Raw genomic sequence first — 25969 nt, forward strand, 5'->3', positions numbered from 1 at the left:
ATTAAATAGAGGACGAGGAACCAAAGAAAAAGCCTGAGAATAGGCAACCAGAGATTTGGAAGAAGAAAAACTATAGTATCTGAAAAGACAATAATGATCTGTGTGAACACTGCAGAGAATCCGTGTAAAAATCAAAACAAACTATGTTCTCTTGATTCAGCCAGTGGGAAATTCTTGTTGACCCTAGTAGGGATATATTTATAAAGGAGACATTAACAAAATAGCAACGAATTCAAACACAGCCAGACACAGCCACTTCATGTGTTTCTGTGGGTTTCTATATAGGTCGAGTCTGTTCACTTTTACAAACACAGCGTTGAGTATGCTGACAACAGAACAGAAACTAGTAAAAATATACCTCTGCACATGAATCAAGTATGCCAGCACTGGAATCTCATAATAGAAGAGAGGACAGGTCCTCTTTGCAGTCCATTAGTAACAATGATGATCTTTCCTTTGTGAAACAGGTAACTGTGTGAAGCAAACCAAACATCTCCAAAAAAATGGGGTGAACTAGAGAACAAAGGCTCAGGGCCCAGCTGGTGGCACCTGGGCAAGACCAAAGGCTTGCAGGATGTTTGATGTCCCTGAGCACAGTCAAGTCTCTTACCCAATCCAAAACCTTTAACGAGGTACTGAAGAAGGCAGCCGCCCAGCTGTGTCAGCATTGTGAAACCAGCCCAGAGAGAAAGAAAACCTCTCATGTGTTCACCTCATCCTGTCTTACCCTTTTGTCTTGCCTTTGCCTCTGCCTTTTTTATTTCTTTGTGAACCACAGAATCTACTTCTTTCTAACCTTTGAACACCACATGCACATGTCACATTGAGAGCTACGGCGCAGTGGAGGTAGAGTAAAATCAACACCTTTAACATCCATTTCTGGTAAAGTGGTCAGAAGGGGGAAAGGAAATTCCTCAACGTTATCTCTCAATGCAACTGTCATGAAGGCCCACTTGGCTTCCATTGGGCCTGACACAGTGTTACCTGAGAAATGAAACCCATTAAAGCCAACGTAAGCTAGGAATAGCTTAGCAAAATAATATTTCTTACCTAGAACGAATGGCTTACATGGTGCTGGGACAAGGATTCTTCCTGCCCAGGATGACCAGAAGACCCTTGAATCACTAATCACAGGCCACAGGAGCTCGAGCCCTTTCCCTCATGGTATCAAACAAATATAAGTGTTTGTATTTGTGTAATGATGCAGAAATAGTAGCACTGTCACCTCTCATCTAGTCAGTGGATTTGAACATATTCAGAGGGACTTCGGAAAGTAAGGATATCTGTTAGAACCAAGAGAGCAAATATTGAAAGATGGAATGTCAATACTAGAATGGACCCAGGTTCTGGGCTTTTTTGGCCAGAACAGCAGGGGCAGGGAGCCTGTGGCAGGAGAAGAGCCACCCTGTCATCGAGGAGCAGAAGGGTGTCAGTCAGTCAGAGATGAGGTTAGAACTTCTTTCATACTCACTGGGTCTATTCCATTTTTAATTGTGATGCAAGAAGAGCAAAGACAATTTTTAAAAGGACACCTTGTGTAGCAAAGAGTTCACCTCTGGAGGCGGTGGGCCTGATGAGGGTTCTGTTTCCATCCTTCATTAAATAGTTTCATAAAAAAAAGGGATCACTTCTGTGTCTGCCCATTCCTATATTCCTAGTGTTTAGCACAATACAGTAGAAGCTAAATAAGTAGTTGTTGAATAAGTGAAAGAAAGAAATACAAAGGAGAAAATAAGACAGGAATAACTGATTTTACATTGAGTCAGTTGCTTACCAAGCATAATCTCAATTTTCTTATCTGTAAAATGGGGAAAATATTATATATCAGCAAAGATCAAAGGAGAAAGAATGCATGTAGCTGTGCGTATCAACATGGTTAGTCCATAAAACACACCTAGATAGTGAAAATGGTCTTACTATAAGACTGAACAGAGGGAGCATACTGTGTGAATGTGCTTTTCAATTTATAAATTTCGATATCCTGGAAACATATCTCCATCACTGGGAAGATGGTATCATAAGGAAGGCTAAAATGACCCAACTTAAATATCTATGTAGGTTTTTTACTTTAAAAAGTGGTGAAAAGAAAAAAAAAGATAACAAAATGTAAGAAACTATTTGAAAGCCTAATCATCATCGTCATTATCATAATAACCTTGTAATTGCAATTTAGAATTGATTACTGGGTAAATATCTGTAACTGTGGGCTTATGCAAAGTTACAAGAAAATAATGTTTTAGAATTAAATAGTTGATAGTGACTATGACATACTTATCATTAGATTTAAAAGGAAAAAATAAAGGAAAGATTAAGGTGAACTAGAATATCATGAAACCATAGTGTCCCAGGATTCAGTGAGTATTTAAAACCATGTTTTCAAACTCCAGTGGGCACCTGAATCCTGGTAAGATATATGTCAGTCTAAAGTCTGGAAGAATGATTTGGATTTGGTTGATGGAAAAAGAGTTCTGATGGGGTCTTAAGCTTCTGAGGGAAAGAGACAGACAGAAAGAATCAATCTAAGAGTCTTGTTGACTGTTCTAGAATATCCAAGTTATGCCCTCTTGGACATGAGAATAATAGGGCCAAGGGCATGAACCTTAGTTTTCAGCAATCTGCTTAAAATAAAATGGGGCTGGACAACTCATAATGCGCTGTCATCTTTTCTAAGCTCTGCCTCTGTCCATAAACCAGGTCAGGCGCTTGCTAAATGTCCCAGGCTGCCTGCAGTTGGAGATAATGTAAACTTTCCTAAGCCTGCAGTGCTATTTATCTCTTCTTATCATTATAGCAAAATGCCACAGCTCTGTCTCAAAACACAGATTATAACAGGAACATAAAATACAGAAAATTAATTGTTTCTCATGATAACAATGTTGGACAACAAAGAATTAAAAACTATCTTCCCCAAAAGGCTGTCTTCTTCCCAAAGCAGTTTTAAAACTAACAGCAAGTCATGCTCAGCCTACTCTGATCACTATAGGCTTCATAAAAATACTCTTTTGAAGCATGTTTTTTGTTAATGCACAGATAATCCCTTATGTCACATAACAGCCACACAGAGCCTACATTTATCAATGGACATGATTCTTTTAAAGGATCTTTCAGAAATCAGAAATAGTGATAGCAATAATCATCTCTGAACTGGATCTTACTAGGGGATCTAATAAAAAGTACTGTTTTGTTTCTCATATAAACTTATGATTTTATCTGATCCCCATGATATAGATGATAAATGCTATTTTAAGAGTAGAAAGCATAAAGAATCAGAGAAGAAAACTTTGTCATGTCCACAAGAAAATCAAATGGAAAACCATGGGTAAGCCTAACTTATACATTAGGCTCTAATGGACTTTGCTCTAGGTAGTATGATGATGTTTTCCAAAATATGATATTAAAAAAATTCAAAGAAAGCAACATTATTGGTTTATATACTTGAACACAGGAAAAAGACTTTAGAAAAAATGTAGGATTTAAACTGAGACTTGCAGAATGGGTAGGATTGCAATTATTTGAGTAGGAGTGGGATGGGCATTTGGAGACAGAAACAGCTTAGTTCAAAACTAATTATTGTAATCTAAGTATAGAACAATATAAAATATATTTTATAATATAAACAATATGGAGAGAGATTGAGTCCTAGAATCCGAAAACACTGAATAACTTCTCTGTATATAAGAGCACTCTACTATGTAGTAGCCCAAAATTCATCTCTCTGACTACGTTCCTTTAATGTCAGGACCATGTCTTTATCATATCTGCTTCTCTAGGGCCTAACACAATGTCTTTTCTTTAGTTTTAGTTTGATGAACACAGTTCACTAAAGGACCCCAAATGTATAATGGAATAACCTACGTAAATAACCCTAAAGGGATGGACTTAACAGATTTTCAAAAATTAATTTGCTGCTTTTTTTTTCAGAACTATATTCTTTGGTACTTTATATGGTTGCATGCTGTATTTATGGAAAATTATTTCAGTGCACCCATATGACCCCTAAACTACATATTTGCACTACCTTTTAACACACATTTTCTCAATTCTTCATGTATTATAAAAACTGAAGAATACACAATTACTTTTTGATGAAGAAAGGCAAAATCTGGAATTCTTTAAAGTAAGTATTTAGAGAATAAAATTATACTTCTAAGGCAGAATGGACAACATGAAACCAGAGTGATGAGAAAACCCATCATTGCAATTTTCTCTTGAGGATGTTATAACATAGCATCCAAGTTTTTAAAACCAGCTTGTCTGGTTTTGATAGTAAACACACACAGGAGATGAAGAAGTTCAGAGAGACATGGGATAACAGGATCACAAAACCATAAAAACCATGGAATAATGTTACACCACCAGTTTCCCAGAAGGAAAGTCAGTGGCAGTTTTTATTTCTTTTTTATTTTTATTAAAACCCGCATGTTAGCAGGTTTTACATTTATATTCTATTCATAATATCTTTTGCCTGGACACTGATGTTACAGGATTTAGAAGATGTCCTCAAATATACAAACCTCAACAGACAATGCTGTGAAAATATAAAGTATAGATGTTCAAACAGATATATTCTAAATAAGATTTTGCAAATTGATTTCCAACAATTGCATCCTATTTTAAATATCTTAGGAGAGTGTTTTAAAATACCATTTAAAAGAAATGGACTGCAGAATTGTTTCTTATATCCTGTACTTTTTAAACATATTTTAATATGTTGAGCTTACTTCTCTTATGTGTTATCTAAGATGAGGTTCCAGCTCTTAATCCATGAGAGACACTACAATAGAAGAGATTTGCCTACTCAATTCTTTTTTTTTTTTTTTCTGAAGCTAGAAACTGGGAGAGACAGTCAGACAGACTCCCGCATGCGCCCGACCGGGATCCACCCGGTACGCCCACCAGGGGGCGACACTCTACCCACCAGGGGGCGATGCTCTGCCCCTCCGGGGCGTCGCTCTGCCGCGACCAGAGCCACTCTAGCGTCTGGGCAGAGGCCAAGGAGCCATCCCCAGCGCCCGGGCCATCTTTGCTCCAATGGAGCCTCGGCTGCGGGAGGGGAAGAGAGAGACAGAGAGGAAGGAGAGGGGGAGGGGTGGAGAAGCAAATGGGCACTTCTCCTGTGTGCCCTGGCCGGGAATCGAACCCGGGACTTCTACAAGCCAGGTCAACACTCTACCACTGAGCCAACCGGCCAGGGCCTACTCAATTCTTAAAAAAATATTAGGGCTTATATTGGAAATAACATTGCAATGAATATGGGGTGCATATATCTTCTCAAATTAGTGTTTTGAGATTCTTAGCATATATTCCCATGTTCACCAAGATCTAAAACCAGCCTAAGTGTCCATCAGCAGATGAGTGAATAAAAAAGCTGTGGCACATTTATTCAATGAAATGGAATACTATGTGGCCATAAAAAGAAGAAAATCTGACCTTTTGCAACAGCATGGATGGATCTGAAGATTATTGTGCTAAATGAAATAAGCCAGTCAGAGAAGGACAAGTACCATACAATTTTACTTATATGTGGAATCTAATGAACACAATAAACTGATGAACAAAATAGAAACAGAGGCAGGTCACGGGAAGCAGATGGACAGCTGTCAGAGAAGAGAAGGGTGAGGGGATTGGATGAAAGAAGGTGAAGAGATTAGGCAAAAAAACATATGCACGTAACACATAGATACAGATAACAGGATGACAATAGCCAGAGAAAGGGTGGAGGAAATAGGGGAAGAGGGCAAAGGGGAAGGGATGGGGATGAAAAGTAATTTGTTTGGGTGGAGGGCGCACAATGCAATGTGTAGGTGGTGTTATATTGAGTTGTACACTTGAAGCCTGTATAGTCTGGTCAACCATGTCATCCCAATTAATTAAAATAAATAAAAATTTTTAAAAAGTAAAAAAATAAAATAAAAAAGGGTTGCATAATATTGGAATTTGAAGCATTATTATAATCAGCTAGAGATAACTAAGAGTTTATCTTTCTTAAAGATCTATTCTTGCAGATATACTTCCAAAAAATAATATTTGACATATTATCTAAATTCTTCCCATTGTCTTAATCATCACTGGAAGTAGAATTGACAGCTTACTCCTCTTCACTCCCATATGCTCAGAAATAAAATAGACACACACACACAAACACACACATATGCATACATATATCCCTGCATTAACCCAGTGCTAAGTAGTGCTTTCATTACTGATAGAACACCTAGTAATCTATAATCACTAGCTATATGACCTATGATATATTGCAGGGGCTATGTGCCAAATATAGCCAAGCACCAGTTTTTGTAAATAAAGTTTTATGCTTACATATTGTTTATAATGGCTTTCATGCTGTTATAATGGCAGAATTGACTAATAGTTCTGGACTTATGACTCCTAATGTCTAAACTATTTAATATTTATGACCTAGTTCTTTATAAATAAAGTTTGCTGATTCCTGATCTGTAGTCTAACTGCTATAATGCACCAGGAATTCCTAATCACTTATAACTGTCAAAATTGAGTATTTCTTAATCAAAATAATGCAAAAAGATTTATGCTGTAGAAATACAGAGTTTTATTTTTAGTCTAAGTTTGGCAATAGCTTTCCAGAAAATATCCCTTAATATCAGACCATCAATAATATACAGTGTTTGGCCATAGAAAAGCAAATCAAATTCATTAATATTTTAATATATCAAATATTGTAGGTTCTTTTGGGTATATATGTCTTTCGGAACCCATGGCTGGGCCTCTTCCTCTCAACCTAAATAAGACTTGCTTTCTATCTCACTGGGACTGCTTCTTGAATTCTTTCCCGCTCTAGTCAAGAGCCTGGAGGTGCCAGACCTTGCCTAGGCCACACTCTCCAGCTCAGAACTGGTCTACTGACAACACCACTTAGTAAACCCCAGAGGCCCAAATGGTCTATAAAAATTACCTAACAACACACAACTAGTATGTGGGGCAGCTCTGATTTGATTCCAGATTTTTTTTTTTAATCCAGTTTCTTCCTAGAACTGAATAATGCCTTTTTAAAAATTATCATATTTTAGCTCTCGAGGAAGCTAACCGCACACAACATGTAGGTGCCTCCCATCCTGGATTGACTCTCACTCAACAGTCCTCTAACATTTAGTCTAAATAGATACTATAATACAAACAAGAGAGGCCGAAAGAATACCAGTTAGTGCCAATACAATAACAGCATGGCCCTCTGGAAAATAATTCCACAGCCCATTTACAGTTCTTTCTGGAAGTGCTCTCTGCACTGGAAGCCGAGATGCTTCTTCAACATCACAACAGGTCTCAGCTCCGCCTATCTGCATTTCATTCCCTGCTCCAAGCAAATCAAATTCAGAAATCTCATTTGAGGTACTCACAAATAAAATGCTTGAAACAACTGACCTGCATTAAAGTTTCATGAACCACTGGGGTATAATCAGACCTTGTTTGAAAACCACATTCCAACTCTGCATGCAATATTACTACAGCCACTGCCGCTCGGCAAACCTGCACTCTAAACACAGTGAAGGTCTCAAATTGTTTGAGGACACAAATGGATTCCTAATCAGCAACAACCAGCCGAGAATAGGCTTCTTTTAAAGTGATGTGTCTATGTGTATAAGCCAAATAAAAACATAAGGAATTGCCCTTAAAATCACAACTTTTATCCAGCAAGGTAATTTCCCTAGAAATTATATTGATATAATCGTACTGATAAGTTTGAGAGCAAGAGTAGAAAAGAAAAGGGAATTACCATTTTACTATTGTCTAGCCCAAATGAGAGAAAATTTGTTAATAACATTCAATCACTTTTATGCTTGGGCATTTAATAGTTATTAATTTCATCAATATTTACTGAGTTTATTGCCTGTTTGTCATTGTGCTATGCCTGAAGTTTCAAATACGAATACATATATTAGTATTTAAAACTCAAGGGCTTATATGTATTTGAGAACTTTTATATATAATAATTACAGTATAGGAGCAGAAATGAAACAATGACAAGGAGGGGAAGAGAAGGGAAAGGACCATCCGCGGTACGTATGCGGAAGGGCAGGCCCTGGTAAACTAACTCATTTTCAGCTGGTGAAGTACATCAGTGTCTCTTTCAGGTGAATATATATGTCTGAGCTGTCTTAGTGTGGATAGAATGTCTGGGTTATAATTGGAACATAGAACTTTTGTGGGAATATGGGGTTAGAGGGAAAGCAATTTTCAGGGAAAACAAAACAACAATAACAACAACAAAAACACTCAGATGCAAAACTGACCTAATCTGGAAGCAGCCAGACAAACACAAGCTTAAGATATATGCATGGTTTTATCACAAATCAGAAGTTAGTCATCACTGAACTGCCTGCTGGTTTTGAATCTTCATATCTACTAGTTGGAATTAAAAGATACTTTCTCTCATTGTAATTAAGCCATTTGTTTATTTCCCACACTCAGGCATAAGCGTTTAGGAAGCACAATGGTAACTGACTGCACCAAAATCCTAATCAGTACAATCTGATTCATTTATCATGTTATAGTTTGTTGCAAATGTTAAAATAGAGGAAAGAAAACACTCCATATCTTTCATTTTAGGAACTTTTATTTTATAAATTACATGTAAAAATGTTGGTGATGGGGTGTGCTTTTTGCAAAAAAGCTACTTCATCTTCCTCACAAAAATAACCATTCTCATAAAACTCAATCAGGCTACAGTAATTGCAGTGACCATCATATTAAAAATGTTTTCCTTTGTTCTAAAATAAAAATAGATCAATTTTACCATAATATATAACAAATTCACCTAATGAATTATAAATTGTTATTTGCAGTTGATATAGAAACAAACACTCTATTCTTTTAACTATATTGATTTACTAAGAAAACAAACATTACTATCATCATTTAGCAGCTGTTAAATGCAGGCAAATTTTTAATCCTTAATTTTCAATTTCTTCATCTGTAAGTGTAGTAGATAATAAAGTAGTGGCCTGTGAGGACCAAGTGGAGTAATCTATGCATGAAATAACTATCATAACCACCAGCAAAATATAGGAGATTAATGAATGTTGTTATTTTTCCATTAGAGGAAAAGCTTTCAGATCCATTTCAGCCCCCAAATAACAGATCGTCTATTTTCATTACTTTCTTATCCATAAATAAGAATGGGGATATAATGTCATTTTTTTAAAGAAGCCCAAATCCAGGAGGTATAGAAGGACTTGAGCACAAAACAAAGATGTTATCCAAGTGTGCAATAATAATGGTATATTTTTCTTTTTTATTCCACAGTGGTGTTAAAAATGAACAGTCTCGATTAAATAACCATCTTCAATATACAAGATATGGCCTGTGATGAAGTACAAACATTCATCTTTGATCATTAAAAAAAAAGTCAGGCTGAAGAAAGTAGTAGGGACAGATGAGTAGGAGTAAGATAACATGGATCAGTAGGAGCTAAGACTATAGATTCTGGGATCAGACAAAGACGAGTACCAACTCTGGTCCTGCCAATTTAAATTGTGTGACCTTGGGCAAACTACTTTTTCTCTCTGAGCCCCAGTGAAATGTGTATACTAAACAAGGTCATATGTTTGATGTTTAATATGTAGAGTGCTCTGTCTGTGGAAGGTCCCTAATAAATAGTAGTTAAGTATATTTTTTAATTTTATTTAATCATGAGATTATAAAGGGTTAATTAAAAGAGGATGATATAGCCTGACCTGTGGTGGCACAGTGTATAAAGCATCAACCTGGAATGCTGAAGTCACCGGTTCAAAACCCTGGGCTTATCTGGTCAAGGCATACATGGCAGTTGATGCTTCCTGCTCCTCCCTTCTCTCTCTCTCTCTTTCTCTCTTTCTTTCTCTCTCTCCTCTCTAAAATGAATAAAGTCTTTAAAAATAAATAAATAAATAAATAAATAAATAAAGTGACAATATAGTAAAATAAAAAATAAAAAAAAGGATGATACATCCTGTAGTGTCTATAGTATCTAGTCTTATGAGAAAGATATACGTGATTGAAGATTTCTTAATCAAACTTGGGTCCTGATTTTAGCAGCATTAGCAAAATCTGGAATCTTCCGAGAAATGCTGAATCTTAGGTGTCATTTCAATCACATGAATCAGAATCTTAACAGGAATTTTAGCAAGATCCTCAGATAATTAGGATGTAAAGCACTTATGTAGAGACGCTTAATTGTAATTGTTCCATTAGTTATAATGACACTGTGTGTGTGTATGTGTGTGCATTAGTGTATCAGTGCACCAATATTGGATTAGTTGAACTGTAATCCTTTATAACCATATGACTCCATAAAACGGGTAAAGTTGTTTATGTTATGTAGTTTTGTCTCTATCTACAGAAGTAAACACTCTCTTATGAAGATCTGAAAATAAGTATATGATGGTATTAATTGGAAAATGAAAAGTAAAATTTGAGATGAAAAAATTTAGTATTGTCATTCCACAAAATAAGGTTAATCTACCTCTTTTCATACTATCTCTTGTTTAAGAAGATCAGAAAAGTCTCATAACATTCTCGAGGACAATTTATATCTCAATTATATAGGAACTAATAGTAAGTGAAGATAATCAGACACCAAAAATTCTCAAATGTAGTCAATCAGAATTCTTAGGGATTGGAGGTACAGAAGATGGGGAATTTATACTCATATTTTTCCTCTAAAAAGATACTTAAATACTGATGACTGGTTCCTACTCTCAGCAATTCTAATTTAACTTATCTGAGTGGGGCTTGGACAAAAAAAAATGTTATTAAGAGTTTTCAAACATCATAGAATGCTTATGTTTTAATGAGGTAACAGGACATACATTATTTATTCAGTGTAATTTTAATTATATGTATAGAACATTTTTCAAAAGCCCTCCAGGCAATTCCAACATGATGCCAATGTGAGAACATGCATGTGTCTCTATCTGAAAACTCATAGCCACAATCTTAAAGTCATAATATTGGATAGGACTTGCAAAACAAATACTTACTAATCAGCCAATGATTTATCAAATCAATCTTCATTCAAACCTTTCCCCTTCTTACCCCTGACATCTATCTCCCCACATTCATATTGTTATTATAAACATAACAGATGTTTAAAATATAAGTTAACTGGATCAAATTGTGAACCTGCACATTCTGCAAATGATGCAGGATTTCATAAAAGTGATGTTGAAAAATCACATACAAAGCCACTGACAAATGACTTTCTGCCAGAGCTAGGCCAGTTAGCAAGAAGATTTCAGAACACTGACGTGAGGATCATTAAAAGACAGTTCAGGGAGTCTTGGCTGGACGCTCGGTTGGTTAGAGCATTGTCCCTATACAATTCGATCCCTGGTGAAGGCATATACAGAAACAGATTGATGTTTCTGTCTTTCTTTCTCTTTCTCCCTCTAAAACCAATAATTTAAAAAAAATTTTTAAGCACAGTTCAAGAATAATTAGAATTTTAAAAAATTAGAGAGGCCCTAGGGAAAACTGGTTATGTACTGAAAGATTTCTGTAAAAAGTACTCTTTTTATGAAAATGCTACAAAGTCATCCACAGAGTGAAGGGTTATTCTAATTTTGAACTTCAAAAAACATACACTGCTGGGGGAGGGTGGAAAGGGGGATGTTGAGGGGAACACGGGGTGGTGGTGGGGTTTATTCATGGGACACTTGAATCTATGCAAACACAATAAATTAAAATTAATTTAAAAAGTAAAAAAAGAAATATTTGTTTAATAAAAAAATACACTGAAAACTGAATTTATTTTTTATCAGTTTCTAATAATGAAATATAGTTGTAACTATAACAAGTTTATAGCCTATAAAGTTAAATAAATTATTTTCATAATTTTAGTTCCATCTTTTCTAGAAGAAATTTCAATGAGCACACTATTCAATTTGTAGACTCAATTTTTTTTTTCCAAAGGTTAGAAGCGGGGAGGCAGTCAGACAGACTCCCGCATGCGCCCGACCGGGATCCATCCGGTATGCCCACCAGGGGGCGATGCTCTGCCCATCCTGGGCTTTGTTCCATTGCAACCTGAGCCTTTCTAGCACCTGAGGCAGAGGCCATGGAGCCATCCTCAGCGCCTGGGCCAACTTTGCTCTCATGGAGCCTTGGCTGCGGGAAGGGAAGAGAGAGATAGAGAGGAGGAAGGGTGGAGAAGCAGATGGGCACTTCTCCTGTGTGCCCTGACTGGGAATTGAACCTGGGACATCCACATGCCAGGCCTATGCTCTACCACTGAGCCATCTGGCCAGGGCCAATATGTAGACTGAAATTTGATGCTGTATTTTACTAGATCAACTATCCTCCAACTATAAAACTATTTCTACCTTTTCCAACATCACATAGATATTTTGTAACATTAACTTTTTTGTTTAAAAGTAGTGTTTTCAGTAATAATATTAAATGTTTTTTACTTTGCTCTAAGAATTTAACTTCTGGTAAAATAAAATAATTGAAAATGTATTTCTTCATTCGTTGGGCATTGTTAATTGTGGTAAAATGGAAAATCAATAAAAGTGTACAATATTAGGAGTGCTTAAGTGAGTAAGCATAATTAGCTAATGGAATATTTTGAATTCATAAAAATAGTGCTATAAAAATTTTTCAAACACCAGAGAATCCTTACATTTTAACAGTAGGTGAAACAAACAGGATATGTATTATTTATTCAGTATAAGTTTAAGTATATTATAAAAGTATGTATATAAAAAACTACAATAATGTATGCAATATTTTAATAGTAAATAAGTCCAGACTATAAAAGGTATTTCATTCAATTTAAAATTTCCTTCTATACTTTTCATTTTTAACATATTCCACAAAAACCTGCAATTATTAGAAAAATAAGACTTTCAAATTCAAGTTCAAACTGAAGCAAGACACCTTCTGTTATCAATATTGCATTTCTAACTCATTCAAGATACCTTGTTTCTTAACATGTTACTATGGAAAATAACAGATTCAAAACATTCAAGTTTGAGAATTCATATATTGTGGTATGCACATGCAATGAATTCACTAATGAATTTGCTTTCAATGAGCATTTAAATATATGATTTAAATGTGTTATAACTAAATAAGTGTATTTCATAGAAGAGGACATTTTTATATTTATTAAAAGCAATGTGTTTAATATGACACTAGTAAAAGATAATAAAAATGAAAACCAAATCATCAATCACCAAATCTTTCTGTTAAATAAGTGCTGAGTAGCAAATGCGTGGCCTCAGATTTATCCCAGCACAGTCAGTTACCATTATCTATCAATCTAAATCAACCTAAGGATTAGAAACTATTTGCTCACCCTGAAGGTAGGGAAGGGGAACAATTTAAATCAACAACATACTGTCGACGTACTGCACAAGTTAGCACCGACGTAGAGAGGGTATGTACTGTCAGACACAAGAATTGACAAGGCGTAATAAGTCAAGCAAATTAAATAGCACACTGAGAAAAAGAATACTTAACATCTATCTTCTTACTCTCTGTACTAACCTGATGGAATACTTAACTCATAGCATTGAGCTAGTAGTAGCAGATGGCTATTAATTAACTGAACAGCAGGTAATACAATAGAAAGATTTTATTGGAGCTTGGAGGACCCTAGAACACAGAAAAGGGCTGATACCATCCTCCTTGACACATTCTAGTTCCAGGATTAAATGTCATCAAGAAGTAATCTGCATATTGAAGAAAGTGCTTAATATTTTTGTGAGAGTATGGACTGATAGATACTTAACTGAGCATTTAACAACAAGCACTAATAAATTATTTGTGGATAGCTACTATAAATTCCACAAGGTAACATATGCAATTCCGAGAATCAAACAACCTCCCACAAATCCCCATGATAATTTGTGTGTTGTAAGAGGAAGAGTGCAGAAAGTGTAACAAGAAAGGTCAACTGGGAAAAATATAGTTTCCCACTAGCTTACAAATTGAGTCTTCCAGAAAGCAATCAGCATGACATCCTCCCCATTTCCTTGCCTCATATTTCATCCGCTATCTCCTGGAGCTGGGATTGAGCTTGTGATTTTGCATTTTACAAATGGAACATAATCAGAAAGTGCTGACATAAATATATAATCACTTGAGTATCAATGAAAACAATTTACTCATGCAAAAACTAGTTGCCTAATATATCTATCAAATACTTTTTTTTGTAGGAAGAGAAAATTTGTATTGCAGAAAGAAAATATGATAATTATATCACTTATATTAACCATGTTTTTCTTCCAGTGCTTTCTTTTTTGGTGGGGAGTCTGTTTTATTTTTAATGTAACCCACAATGCCAATAAATTAAATATAAAATACATGAATGATATAATTTCTTATAAATGTATTGAAACATCAAGGTATAAATTTAGAAAATAAAAATAAACTTGAATGCTTTTCACTTACCACACACATATAGAAAAAAAATAATGATGTTAGCATGGTAGTCAATTAAAATGTCCTCCTCTTTTATCTCTATGAACAACAATGATTTGGCATTCACTCACAGAAAAAAAGTGCCTTCCTGGGAGTGTGGGGATTCAGGTAAGAGACTGTGAAAACCAGTGCTGTTCAAGATCCAAGAGAGCCATTTTGAGAAGTCCAGCTTGCACCCAGGTGGCTGACTTGCCAATCATATCGCAGCTCTATACCCAGTAACAATTCTATACTCCTGAGAACTTGGCTACAGATCCATTTGGCCTGGTCCCGTCACCAGCCCCATATGTCAAGGGACCTGGTAGAAGTCATACTTATCCATGTGTATTGAGTAATAGGCATTCAAAACTTGGTCCCAGGAACAGACCTTAAAGTGACCTAGGATTCAGCTTCTGCCCCTCTTGACCATAGCTGGGGACTGCCTGGAGTTAAGTCCACTAAACTCAGTCAGATGTAGATTTTAAAAGGACTCTGTCACTGGGCTCCAGCCTGTGCCAGCTCTAGTCTGTGAACAGTCCTATTGGCACAGGTACCTGGGAGGAGACACACCACCTCACCTCTGGAAATCGAAAAAAGGCCCCAGATTCAGCTCTAACTGCCTCATAGCCAAAGTCTGCCAACCCAAAAACCCAGCAGGAGATAATCCCATCTGCAACCCCAAAGATCCTGAGGGGTCCTATAGTCAGTTCAAGCTTCTCTCAGCCACAATTTGTAAGCAGTCTTGCTATCACAGTGACCAGGTAGGAGACACATAGGCCTGTACTTTAGAAGGTCAAGAAATGGTGCTTTACTTAGCTATAGCCTCTCCAGCCAGTTAGGAGGCAGTCCAGACTACCCAGGGACCTGATGGGCAACACACTCATTATGCCTCCACCTTAATTGTAGAAACCAAAATATTTTTGGGCCTCTGTTTCAGCCCCTCTCATCAATGGTCTAGGGCCACACCAACCTAACCAGGGACCCATCCAGTGAATAGGCAGAAACCCTCGTAGGAATATACCAAGAGCTACACCCCTCTGCACACCTGGTATAGGCCCACTGATTAAATACCCAACTGTGCGCCCTGAACTGGAGTCTGAACAGGTTGCTGGAGGCAGTCCCAAGTGCCCAGAGGCCAAATGGAATCCAATCCTGTCTGAAGCCTTGATGACAAGCATGCCAACTATGGACCTCACTGCAAACTCAGCAACAGGCTCAACACAGGCTCCTACTTAGCAGACTGAAGTTCCAGAGTAATTCCATCATCAGCCCAGGGAACCAAGAGGAGGTTTGGACAGGTCTATAAAGAATGGAGGGACTATTTCCTTATGCAAATGCACAGACACCTATGTAAGGCTACATGAATCACAAGGAATCAAGCAGGACAGAAAGCATATATAAGAAAATAATACCTGAGAATTTCCAACTTTTGGGAGAATAATACACATCCAGGTTCAAAAAGCACAAAGACTCCTAACAAGATCAACTCAAAGAAGATTACTCTAAGACACATTATAATCAAAATGTTAAAAGGCAAAGACAGAATTTTAAAAGCAGCAAGAGAAAAATAACTCATCACATACAGAGTCAGTAGATTTCTTTGCTGAAACCTTATAGAACAGGACAGATTTAAACAATATATTCAAAGTGCTAAGAGGAAAAAAGAAAAAAATATCAATTAAGAGTATCATATCTATAAAAATTCTCCTTTAGATAAGAAAGGGAGATAGAGATATTACAAGACAAAACAAAAACAACACCACCACCAACAAAAAACTAAGAGAGCTAATCAGCCTAGACCTGCCTAACAAGAAATGATAAAGGAAGTTCTTCTAGTTGAGATGAAAGGACACTATGTAACAACATGAAAACATATAAAAAATTGACTGTAAACATACAGTCAATTTCAGAATAGTCTATTATTGTAATGGTGATGTGTAAGCCACTTTTATCTCTAATATGACTTAAATATAATGTTAAAATAGCTATAGCTACAAATATTTGATAATGAGTGCATAATATAAAAACTGTAAAGCATGACATCAATAGCATATAATGTAGGAGAAAAAGCAAGTATACAGTTTTTGTGTGTAATTGAAGGTAAGTTATCAGCTTAAAATAAACTGTTATAAGTTGTTTTAGGTAAGCTTCATGGTAACCACAAAGAAAAAAAATCTATAGTAGATTAAGTTTTCATAGGATTAAAACTATGTAGGAAAGTTTTAATACTTTAATACTTTTGGGATGAGAGCAGCTGGTAAATATTTTAACAGAAGCCTCTGAGAGGGAGGCATTTGAGCTAAAATCTAAATAATGCAAAAGAGGCAGTCAGGCAAAGATCTGAGAGAAGTGTTTTAGGCAGGAGGAGAAAATAGTATAAAAGCCGGAGGCAGGACAAAGCTTGGTATCTTCAAAAGAAGAAGATAAGAAGATCCATGTAACTAGAGTGTAGTGTCTAAGGAAGAGTAATAATGGAATCTAAGAGGTGGGCAGGGAACAGATTATACAGAGTTTTGAAGAATTTAGATATTATCCCATCTGTAACAAGAAGCCAAGGAAGGGTTAGAAGAAGGTTGTGATATGATCTGATTTAGTCACTACGAAAAGCTGAGGGGCAAAAACAGAGCTGGTGGATTAGTAGGAAACTACTCCCACAGTCCAGGTGAGATGTGATGGTAGCCAGAATGACTATGGTAGTGGTAAAGGGGGTGACAAGCAGTTGGCTAAAGGATACATTTTGGAAACTGAAACAATAAGGAATTTTTCTGCATTTGATGTGAAGAAGAAAAGCAAAAAAGTAACTAAGAAAATGAGAAAAAGATGTAATTAGGTAGAGAAGAGGAAGAGCAGGAAGTAGAATGTCTGAAGGTGAAATTTTAGAATTATGTATCTGTTACAAGAAAATTAGTTTCAAAGTGTAGTCATTATGTTCTGCAATGAAAATGAAAGTCATTGAAGTGTAGAAGGTCAAACTGAGTGGGTGGGTTCTGTGATGAGGTATCACACAGGATGATAGCATGGGTTCGCATACATAAAACAATAATCTAAAACTAATATTTTTAGTGGTTTGTAGGGAGAGATGCCTGGATAGATGACAGTGAGGAGAGGAGAGTTAACTATGGTTAGGAGGTGATAAAAGCATTAGGTGAATAAAACTTTTTATAAAAAGTTGAAAAATTACTGAGTTGTACATAAGAATGGAGAATGTGTTCTATTCATATTTTCACACAGAGGTATATAGGGCTGAAAAATGAGAAGTTTTAGTGTGAGGAAAGCACAGAGAAAGTAAGTCTGGCCAGAGGTAAGATCACATTGTCAGTGAAGTTGTTGAGACTATAATATTTTCGTTGAATCCATTTGTTTGTTTTTGCCACAACTCCCAGTGGCAAGCAGTGACAACATTAAGAGTGAGAACAATAGGATGTGTTTGGTGGGGAAGTTTAGAGCATGTGGGAACGGGAGCACACAAGTGGACGGATATCCTAGAGATTTTTATTTGCAAAGTGACTGAGGGTAACGGAGATGGTCAGAGTAGTTAGTGAGTTTATTCGGCTATGATCTTTTTCCAAGATAATTTAAAGTCAGTTCTTAGATGATAGTGCTTTTGCAAGAATGAGAGAAGTTGTGAAAGTGAACCAAGATATTTGTTTTTTGTTGTTGTTGTTTTTTTTTAAAAAAAGATATTTGTTTTATTGCAATTATACAAAGAATTAGGGGCATCCAAAGAAAGCCTGGTTCTTAACTTGGGAGCATAGCACCAGCGATTGGGTGGAAAGGTTGCCCTTGAGGGGTGAATTCTGAGGCACAGCTAGCAGAAGAGAGTGATTTGCAATATGAATATGGAAATAAAACATAAGGACATTGAGAAAGAGACCATTGGAAGATAGAAATTTTGTTTTCATAGAGAGGGGATTTTCTAAGAGGGAATGAAAACCAATTTCATTCTAGGGAAGAGAGAAGTTGGTAAGGGAACCCCAAAAAAAGTCAGGTTGACAGACAAAATAGTTACTGGAAAAACAATGGGTTCAGAATCAAATATTCAAATAGCAAAATATGTTATTTAATAAAGGTCCTAATAGGTTAGTAGCACTAACTGTTTCATTTGCAGAAGGGTCAAAGATACCTTATAGAAGTCTGAAAGGACCAATACCTGGACAAACCTCCTAGCTCTGTTCCAGAGAAAGATGGAGGATGCTTGCTTTAGCTGCTGATCCACACTGCATTCTTTACTCTGCTCAATCTGAACAAATGAATTTAGGTGGCATGCATGGTCAACGTAAGGCCAAAAGAAAAGAAATCTGAGACTATAGTATAATGAAATTACTGACATCCCATTGAGTCAGTGATCTGGGGTAGGGCCCAGGCCTTAGTCATTTTTAAGTGTTCATGGTTTTTAAAATTCTAATGAGCAACTATGGTTGGGAACCACTGTTAAAAATCAAGATAAATATTTCCAATTCTTTTTTACAAAATCATAATAGTACCATTAGAAAAACTTAGAAGATATGAGTGAAAAGAAGATTACAAATATTTTCAACTTATAAAATATTAGCAAATCAATTTTAGTAGCATATTAAAAGAACAGTAAAAGGTACCAAGAGGGATACATTCTATGATTATTACTCCCTAAAAATAGTGAGGGGGAAAGAGTATGGAATATTGTAATAAATGTTTAATAAAAAAATTAAAATAATATAAAAACTAGGAACTGATAGATTCTGTATCTTGAGAAAACACATATTAATACATCCCTCAATTTATACATATTCTGTTTATAGGTGAAATCCTAAAAGCCTTTCAAACAAAGTGATTTTTAAAATAAAGATACTGTTTCTTCTTTTATTCTGGAATTGCTCGCCAAGGCTATTAGATTAGAGAAAAAAAGTATTTAATAGACAGTATGTTGAAAACAGCAGCAAAAAATGGAATACCCAGGAGAGACTATTAAAACTGATAACAGAAATATTAAAGAATTTCAAAATAGTGATAAAGGTAAAAACAAATATACAAAATACCTTACCTGTATACTACACAAATAATAGCAGTTCAGAAAATGCAATAAAAAAAATCCCATTCACAATAGCAAGACACAAGAAAATCCTTGAAAATAACTGTACTAAAAATATGTATGATTCATATAAAATATATGAATAAAGTTACAAAAATGATGAAATAGGAAGGTTGAAATAAATGAGAAAGCTATTGTTCTTGGACATAGCGATTCAATTTGCTATCATGTCAGTTCTCTCTAATCAATAAATTTAGCGTATAATCAATGAAAATGTCAATATGTATGTATGTGAGTATGTGGGTCTATCTTTCTGAGTTTCAGATTGCAATGTTTCAAAATGTTTTCAAATTTATCTAGAGAAAAAAACTTAAGAAGACCAGACAAATTTCACACACATACAAACACACACACACACACACTATTGAAGGAGAACTTATCCTAAATAACATTAAAACATATAATAAAACAACCAATATTACAATAGGATGATGTAGGTACAGGACTATAATAAAATAATTCACTGGAAAATAATTTTTAAAAGTCTAAATAAACCCAGGGTACATTGACAATAAGAATATGAGCCCTGGTCAGTTGGCTCAGTGGTAGAGCATCGGCCTGGGTATGGATGTCTTGGGTTCAATTCCTGGTCAGGGCACACAGAAGTAACCATCTGCTTCTCCACCCTTCTCCTTCTACCTTCCCTCTCTCTCTCTCTCTCTCTTCCCCTCCCACAGCCAAGACTCCATTGGAGCAAAGTTGGCCCGGGGCGGTAAGGATGGCTCCCTGGCCTCCACCTCTGGCACTAAAATGGCTCTGGTTGCAATGTAGCAACAGCTCCAGATGGGAAGAACATCGCCCCCTAGTGGGCTTGCCAGGTGGATCCTGGTCAGGTGCATGCAGGAGTCTGTCTCTCCTCCCCCCTGCTTCTCTCATTTAAGAAAAAATAAAATAAAAAATATGAGAAAGCAAGTATTTTAACAGACAAGGGAAAGATAGGTTATCCAGTAAGAGTCATTGGGATAACTTCCAGTCATTTGGTAATAAACAAACCAGTGCTCACTTATCTCAGCAAAATAAACTCTAGACAGATAAAAGATTTAGATATAGATACACATATAAAATATCAGAAAACAGGAGAGTTTGTATGTGTTACATAAATCTTTAAAGAAAATTCTGACAGACTTCATTACATAAAAATTTAAAATGTTGGGATATTAAAAAGCACTATAGAAAAAGTTAAGGAAAAACAAATATTGTGAACATTATTTGGAAGATATTGACAAAAATATATGTTTAAAAAATAATACCCTCCTTACAAGCCAACAAAAACGTGAACAAAAAATATGAAGAGGAAATATAGAAAAATGAAAATAATAAATACATGTGGCAATGATCACACATTAATAATCAATTAATGCAAATTAAATTTTTTCACATATCAAACTTGAAAATATTCTAGAGATGATTGATGAGGTGTTTTTTTTTAATGCAAGATACACTTTTGGGAAATTTATAAATTAGCACAACCTCTTAGGGGAACAATTTAGTCATATCCAGCCAAATTTAAATGGAAAGTCTGACTTGCCTAGCATTTCCACTCCAAGACTTATGCACATATAAATATTTATTATGTAAAAAAATATGTGTGAGCTTGCATATGTAACAGAAAGTGTGCATATAAATATGAATATAAAATAGAAATATAACACATAAATACACACATACAAATATTCTTTCTTGTATTCTTTATAAAAGCAAAAGTAAGAGATTTAGTCTACTTTGACTCATCTGTACAATGGAATATTATATAAAAATAAGAGATAAAATAGACCTCTATGCATTTAATGGAAAAATGTTCATGACATGTTTGTGAGTTTGAACCTCATTCTGCAGGACAGGGTCCACAATGTGATCTTTGTGCTCTCCTTGATACATAGTATGGTTAGGAGCTCTCTGTCTCTCTCTGTCTTTTATGAAGAACATGTATTCTGTAAAATTAGTAAATTACCTACCTAAGTAGGTAATAATGTGTTTCATATTTTCTTTATTAATTTATTTATTCATTTTATTTAGAAATTAAATTTAATGGGGTGACTTTGATCAATAGGAGTACATAGCTTTCCGGTGAATATCTTGTAGCATTTGAATTACTGATTGCATTGTGTGCCCATCAGCCAAAGTCAAATCGTTTTCTGTCACCATATATTTGTCTCTCTTTACTTCTCTCTCCCTGACACCCTCCCTCTGGTAACCACTTCACTTTTATCTATGTCCATGAATCTTAGTTTTATATCCCTCCTATGTGCAATATATATTTGTCCCCCTTTACTTCCCTCCTCCCCAGTTCACTTTTGACTATGCTCATGAGTTTCAGATTTATATCCCATCTATGTGTGAAATCATATAGTTCTTAGCTTTTTCTGATTTACTTATTTCACTTAGTATAATGTCTCAAGGTCCATCCATGCTGTCATAAATGGCAATATGTCGTCATTTCCTATGGCTGAGTAGTATTCCATTGTATATATGTACCAAATCTCCTTTATCCAATCCTCTATTGAGGGACACTTTTATTGTTTCCCTGTCTTGGCCACTGTAAGTAATGCTGTGATAAACATGGGAGTGCATGTGTCTTTGCATACCAATGTTTTCAAGTTTTTTGGGTAGATACCCAGTGGAGGGATTGCTGGGTCGTACAGTATACCTATGTTTAATTTTTTAAGGAACTATCATATTTTCTTTCATAATAGTTGTTTCAGTTTATATTCTTACCAGCAGTAAATGAGAGATCCTTTTTCTCTGCAGCCTCTCCAATACTTTTTATTAACTGCCTTATTAATAACAGCCAATTTAATAGATGTGAGGTGCTATCTCACTGTAGTTTTGATTTGCATTTCTCTAATAGCTAGTGAAGATGAGTATCTTTTCATGTATCATTACCATTTTCAATGCCATTAGTATTTCTTCTTGGGAGGAGTGTCTCTGCAGGTCCTTTCCCGTTTTTCAATTGGTTGTTTACTTGTTTGTTGCTGAGCTTTGTGAGTTAATTTTATATTTTGGATATTAACCCCTTATCAGCTGTTGCTTGTAAATATCTCTCATTTGGCTGGCTTTTTGTTTTGTTGTTGGTTTCTTTTGTTGTGTAGAAGCTTTTTAGTTTGATATAGTTCCCTTCATTTATTGTTGCCTTTACTTCCCTTGTCTTTGGGGTCAAATTCATAAAATCTTCTCTACGCCCAATGTCTATGAGTTCAGTACCTATGCTTTCTTCTATGTAATTTATTGTTTCAGATCTTATATTTAGGTCTGACCCATTTTGAATTAATTTTTGTGCAGGGGGACAAACTGTAGTCAAGTTTTATTCTTTTGCATGTGGCTTTCCAGTTTTCCCAGCACCATTTATTAAAGAGGCTCTTTTTCTCCATTGTGTGTTTTTGGCTCCTTTGTTGGAAATTATTTGTCCATATATATGTGGTTTTATTTCTGGGCTCTTGATTCTGTTCCATTGACCTGTATGTCTGTTTTTCTGCCAATACTATGCTGTTTTGATTATCATGGATCTATAATATAATTTGAAGCAAGGTAGTGTGATACTTCCAGTGTTATTGGGTTTTTTTCCCATCTTTTTTCAAGTGAGAGGAGGGGAGATGGAGAGGCAGGAGATAGAGAGACAGACTCCTGCATGCACCCCAACCGAGATCCACCTGGCAAGCCCATATAGGGGGATGCTCTGCCCATCTGGAGCTGTTCCTCCATTGTTGGTAACCAACTATTTATAGTGCCTGAGGCAGAGGCTCCAGGGAGCCATTCTCAGTGCCCAGGACAATGAGCTTGAACCAATTGAGTCATGACTGTGAGAAGGAAAAGAGAGAGAGAGAAAGGGAGGGGGAGTGGTGGAGAATGGTTGTTGCTTCTCCTATGTGCCCTGACTGGGAATTGAACCCAAGACATCCACACGCCAAGCTGATGCTCTATCACTGAGCCAACCAGCCAGGACCCAGCTTTATTCTTTTTTTCAGGATTGCTATGTCTATTTAGGCTCTTTTATGGTTCCATACAAATCTGGTTGGTTTTGTTCTATTTCTTTGAAAATAGAATCTTTTATATCTATGATTGCATTAAATGTGTATATTGCTTCAGGTAATATGACCATTTTAACTATGTTGAGGGTTCTAACCCATAAACATAGAGTATTTTTCCATTTCATTGTGTCTTTTTCTTTCTTTTAATATGTTTTGTAGTTTTCAGTATATAGGTCCTTCATATCCTTTGTTAAGTTTATTCTCAGGTATTTTATGTTTCTGTTGAAATTGTAAAAGGAATTTCTTTTTAGTTCACTTTCTGAAGTTTCATTGTTGGTGTATAGAAAAGCAGTAGACTTCGTGTATTGATTTTATATCCTGTGACTTACCTGTATTTGTTTATTTTTCCTAATAGTTTTTCAGTGGAATCTTTGAGGTTTTTTTATATACAGAATTATGTCAGCTGCAAAAAGTAATACCTTTACTTCTTTTTTCCCCAATATGCATGCCTTTTATTTCTTTCTCTTGCCTGACTGCTCTGGCTAGGACTTCCCTTACTATGTTGAATAAAAGTGGAGAAAGTGGGCATCTGTGTCTTGTTCCTGATTTTAGAGGAAAAGCTTTCAGTTTTTCAGCATTTAGTGTGATATGGGCTGATGGTCTGTCTTATATGGCCTTTATTATGCTAAGGTACTTTCTTTTTATATCCATTTTATTTCTTCATAAACTTTTTTATTTCTCTTTTCTTTTTTCTTCCTTCAAATATTTATTGCATGCCTATTATAAATAAAGGAGCCATGTGAAATAACCTAGACCTGACTTTAATTTATAAAAATATTGATTTCTTCTGACTTGATCTTACATATTGTAGGCAACCACAATATTTAATCTCCACTATGTTTTTATATGGTAAGAATTATTACCCCCACTTTTATATACACATACATACTCACACTCACCATCAATTAAGTTACTCAAAAGATTTATTTATTGACTTTATTAAAATACTGAGTTTATTTCACATTTTTGTCCCCCCATTATTTCCATTTGTTTGAATGTCACTACTGTCATAACATTAAATACATACTTAAAACCAAACAAAGGGTGGAGTTCAAACTTTAACAAAACTAAACAGTCATTTTGGACAACACAGTCTTGGCAGAAGAACCTGGACCACAGTTACCAGACATGACAGGCAAGTCCCCACTCTGCATTATAATAAGGACAGCCATATATCAACCGTTACAGAAATGAAAATAAAACCATTTAAACGAACTGCTTAAAATACTTTCTTTACCAGACTTTCTCCACAGCCAGAGCTTCAGTAGTCTTCTGGTCAGTCATCCAGAAGCAACACTTCACATAATTGATGAACGTGGCTTCCACTTTATGAAGAGAACTACCTTTTGCTATATTATTCGCTTATACTTTTGTTTTAATTTCTTCTATAGAACTAAGTCTTTGTAGTGTCTTAGAAGTCCATTCTTTCCTATTTTTTGAAGGATTTTTTACTTTTTGATCTTAGTGTTTATGGTTTTGAGTCTTTTTCACTCTGGTTTGATTTTTGTGCATATTTGGTGGGAGTACTGCATATAGATTTCTTTACTGAAGTTTTTCTTCAGCTTTCTCATCATCAAAATTATCCTCATAATTATCTTTAGCAGCATGAAGTTCGACTTTTTTCTGTGGAACGTTGCTACAACTTCTAGGAGCAGATCCCTTTACAGATATATGTAGGAATTTCACATCTTCCTCTTTGTCTTCTGACTCTGCATCTTCCTCCACTGTCCATTATTATACTAAGACCCTGGACCACATTGAACTCTAAGACCACAGGTGATGTTATTCGAAGCCCCCAATGGTAACCACTGGCTTTACAGACATTTGCAGAGCTGCCAGTGTTACGTCTGCCTTAGTAACTAACTAATTGTCCTTGCTCCAATGGTGTGCACTTCATCCTTTACACCAGCTCCAGACTGGTGCTCATTTCATCACTATCTATTTTAAAGTGATAATCTTTGTTATTTTTTGGTTCACACCAGCTTTGCAAGCTGCATGTCCAGGACCAGGGTGTCAGCATGCTGAGGTGAGGGTTCTCTTCCAGGCTGCAGGCTTTTTGTAGCCACACATGGTGGAAAGGGCTTAAACCTCAATGAATGTAAATGCCTTTCATAAGAGCACAACTAGTCAGCTCTAGAGCCCAAATTAGAACTACAAGACTGTTAGACAAATTACAAATACTTTCTCTTCTTTAATGTTGGGTGTTTATTTCATGAGTGGCTTACATTTTCTAAAATTATTACTGCCAAGTGTCACTATATCACATTTTTACCGTTCAGTTATTCATCTACTCACCATTTACAGAATGTTGTCTGGTGGTGTGCCAGTATATGTTTAATAACCTGCTCTCTGTGGAAAAAGCCCTTCCCATGACTACTACATCATAAGGTATAAATAGTTCCACTGTGTCTAGTTTCAAGCAATAACTTGACACAAAACAGCCTGTCCACTTCCTGAA

At 35.8% G+C, this 25969-nt stretch overlaps 1 pseudogene; it reads right to left on the reverse strand.

Moving 5' to 3' along the window:
• Positions 1-781: 781 nt before the first annotated feature.
• LOC136378754 (nucleophosmin pseudogene) lies at positions 782-25531 on the reverse strand (annotated as a pseudogene).
• Positions 25532-25969: the final 438 nt, after the last annotated feature.

Source organism: Saccopteryx leptura, chromosome 7 (genome assembly GCF_036850995.1).
Source record: "Saccopteryx leptura isolate mSacLep1 chromosome 7, mSacLep1_pri_phased_curated, whole genome shotgun sequence".
NCBI lineage: Eukaryota > Metazoa > Chordata > Mammalia > Chiroptera > Emballonuridae > Saccopteryx > Saccopteryx leptura.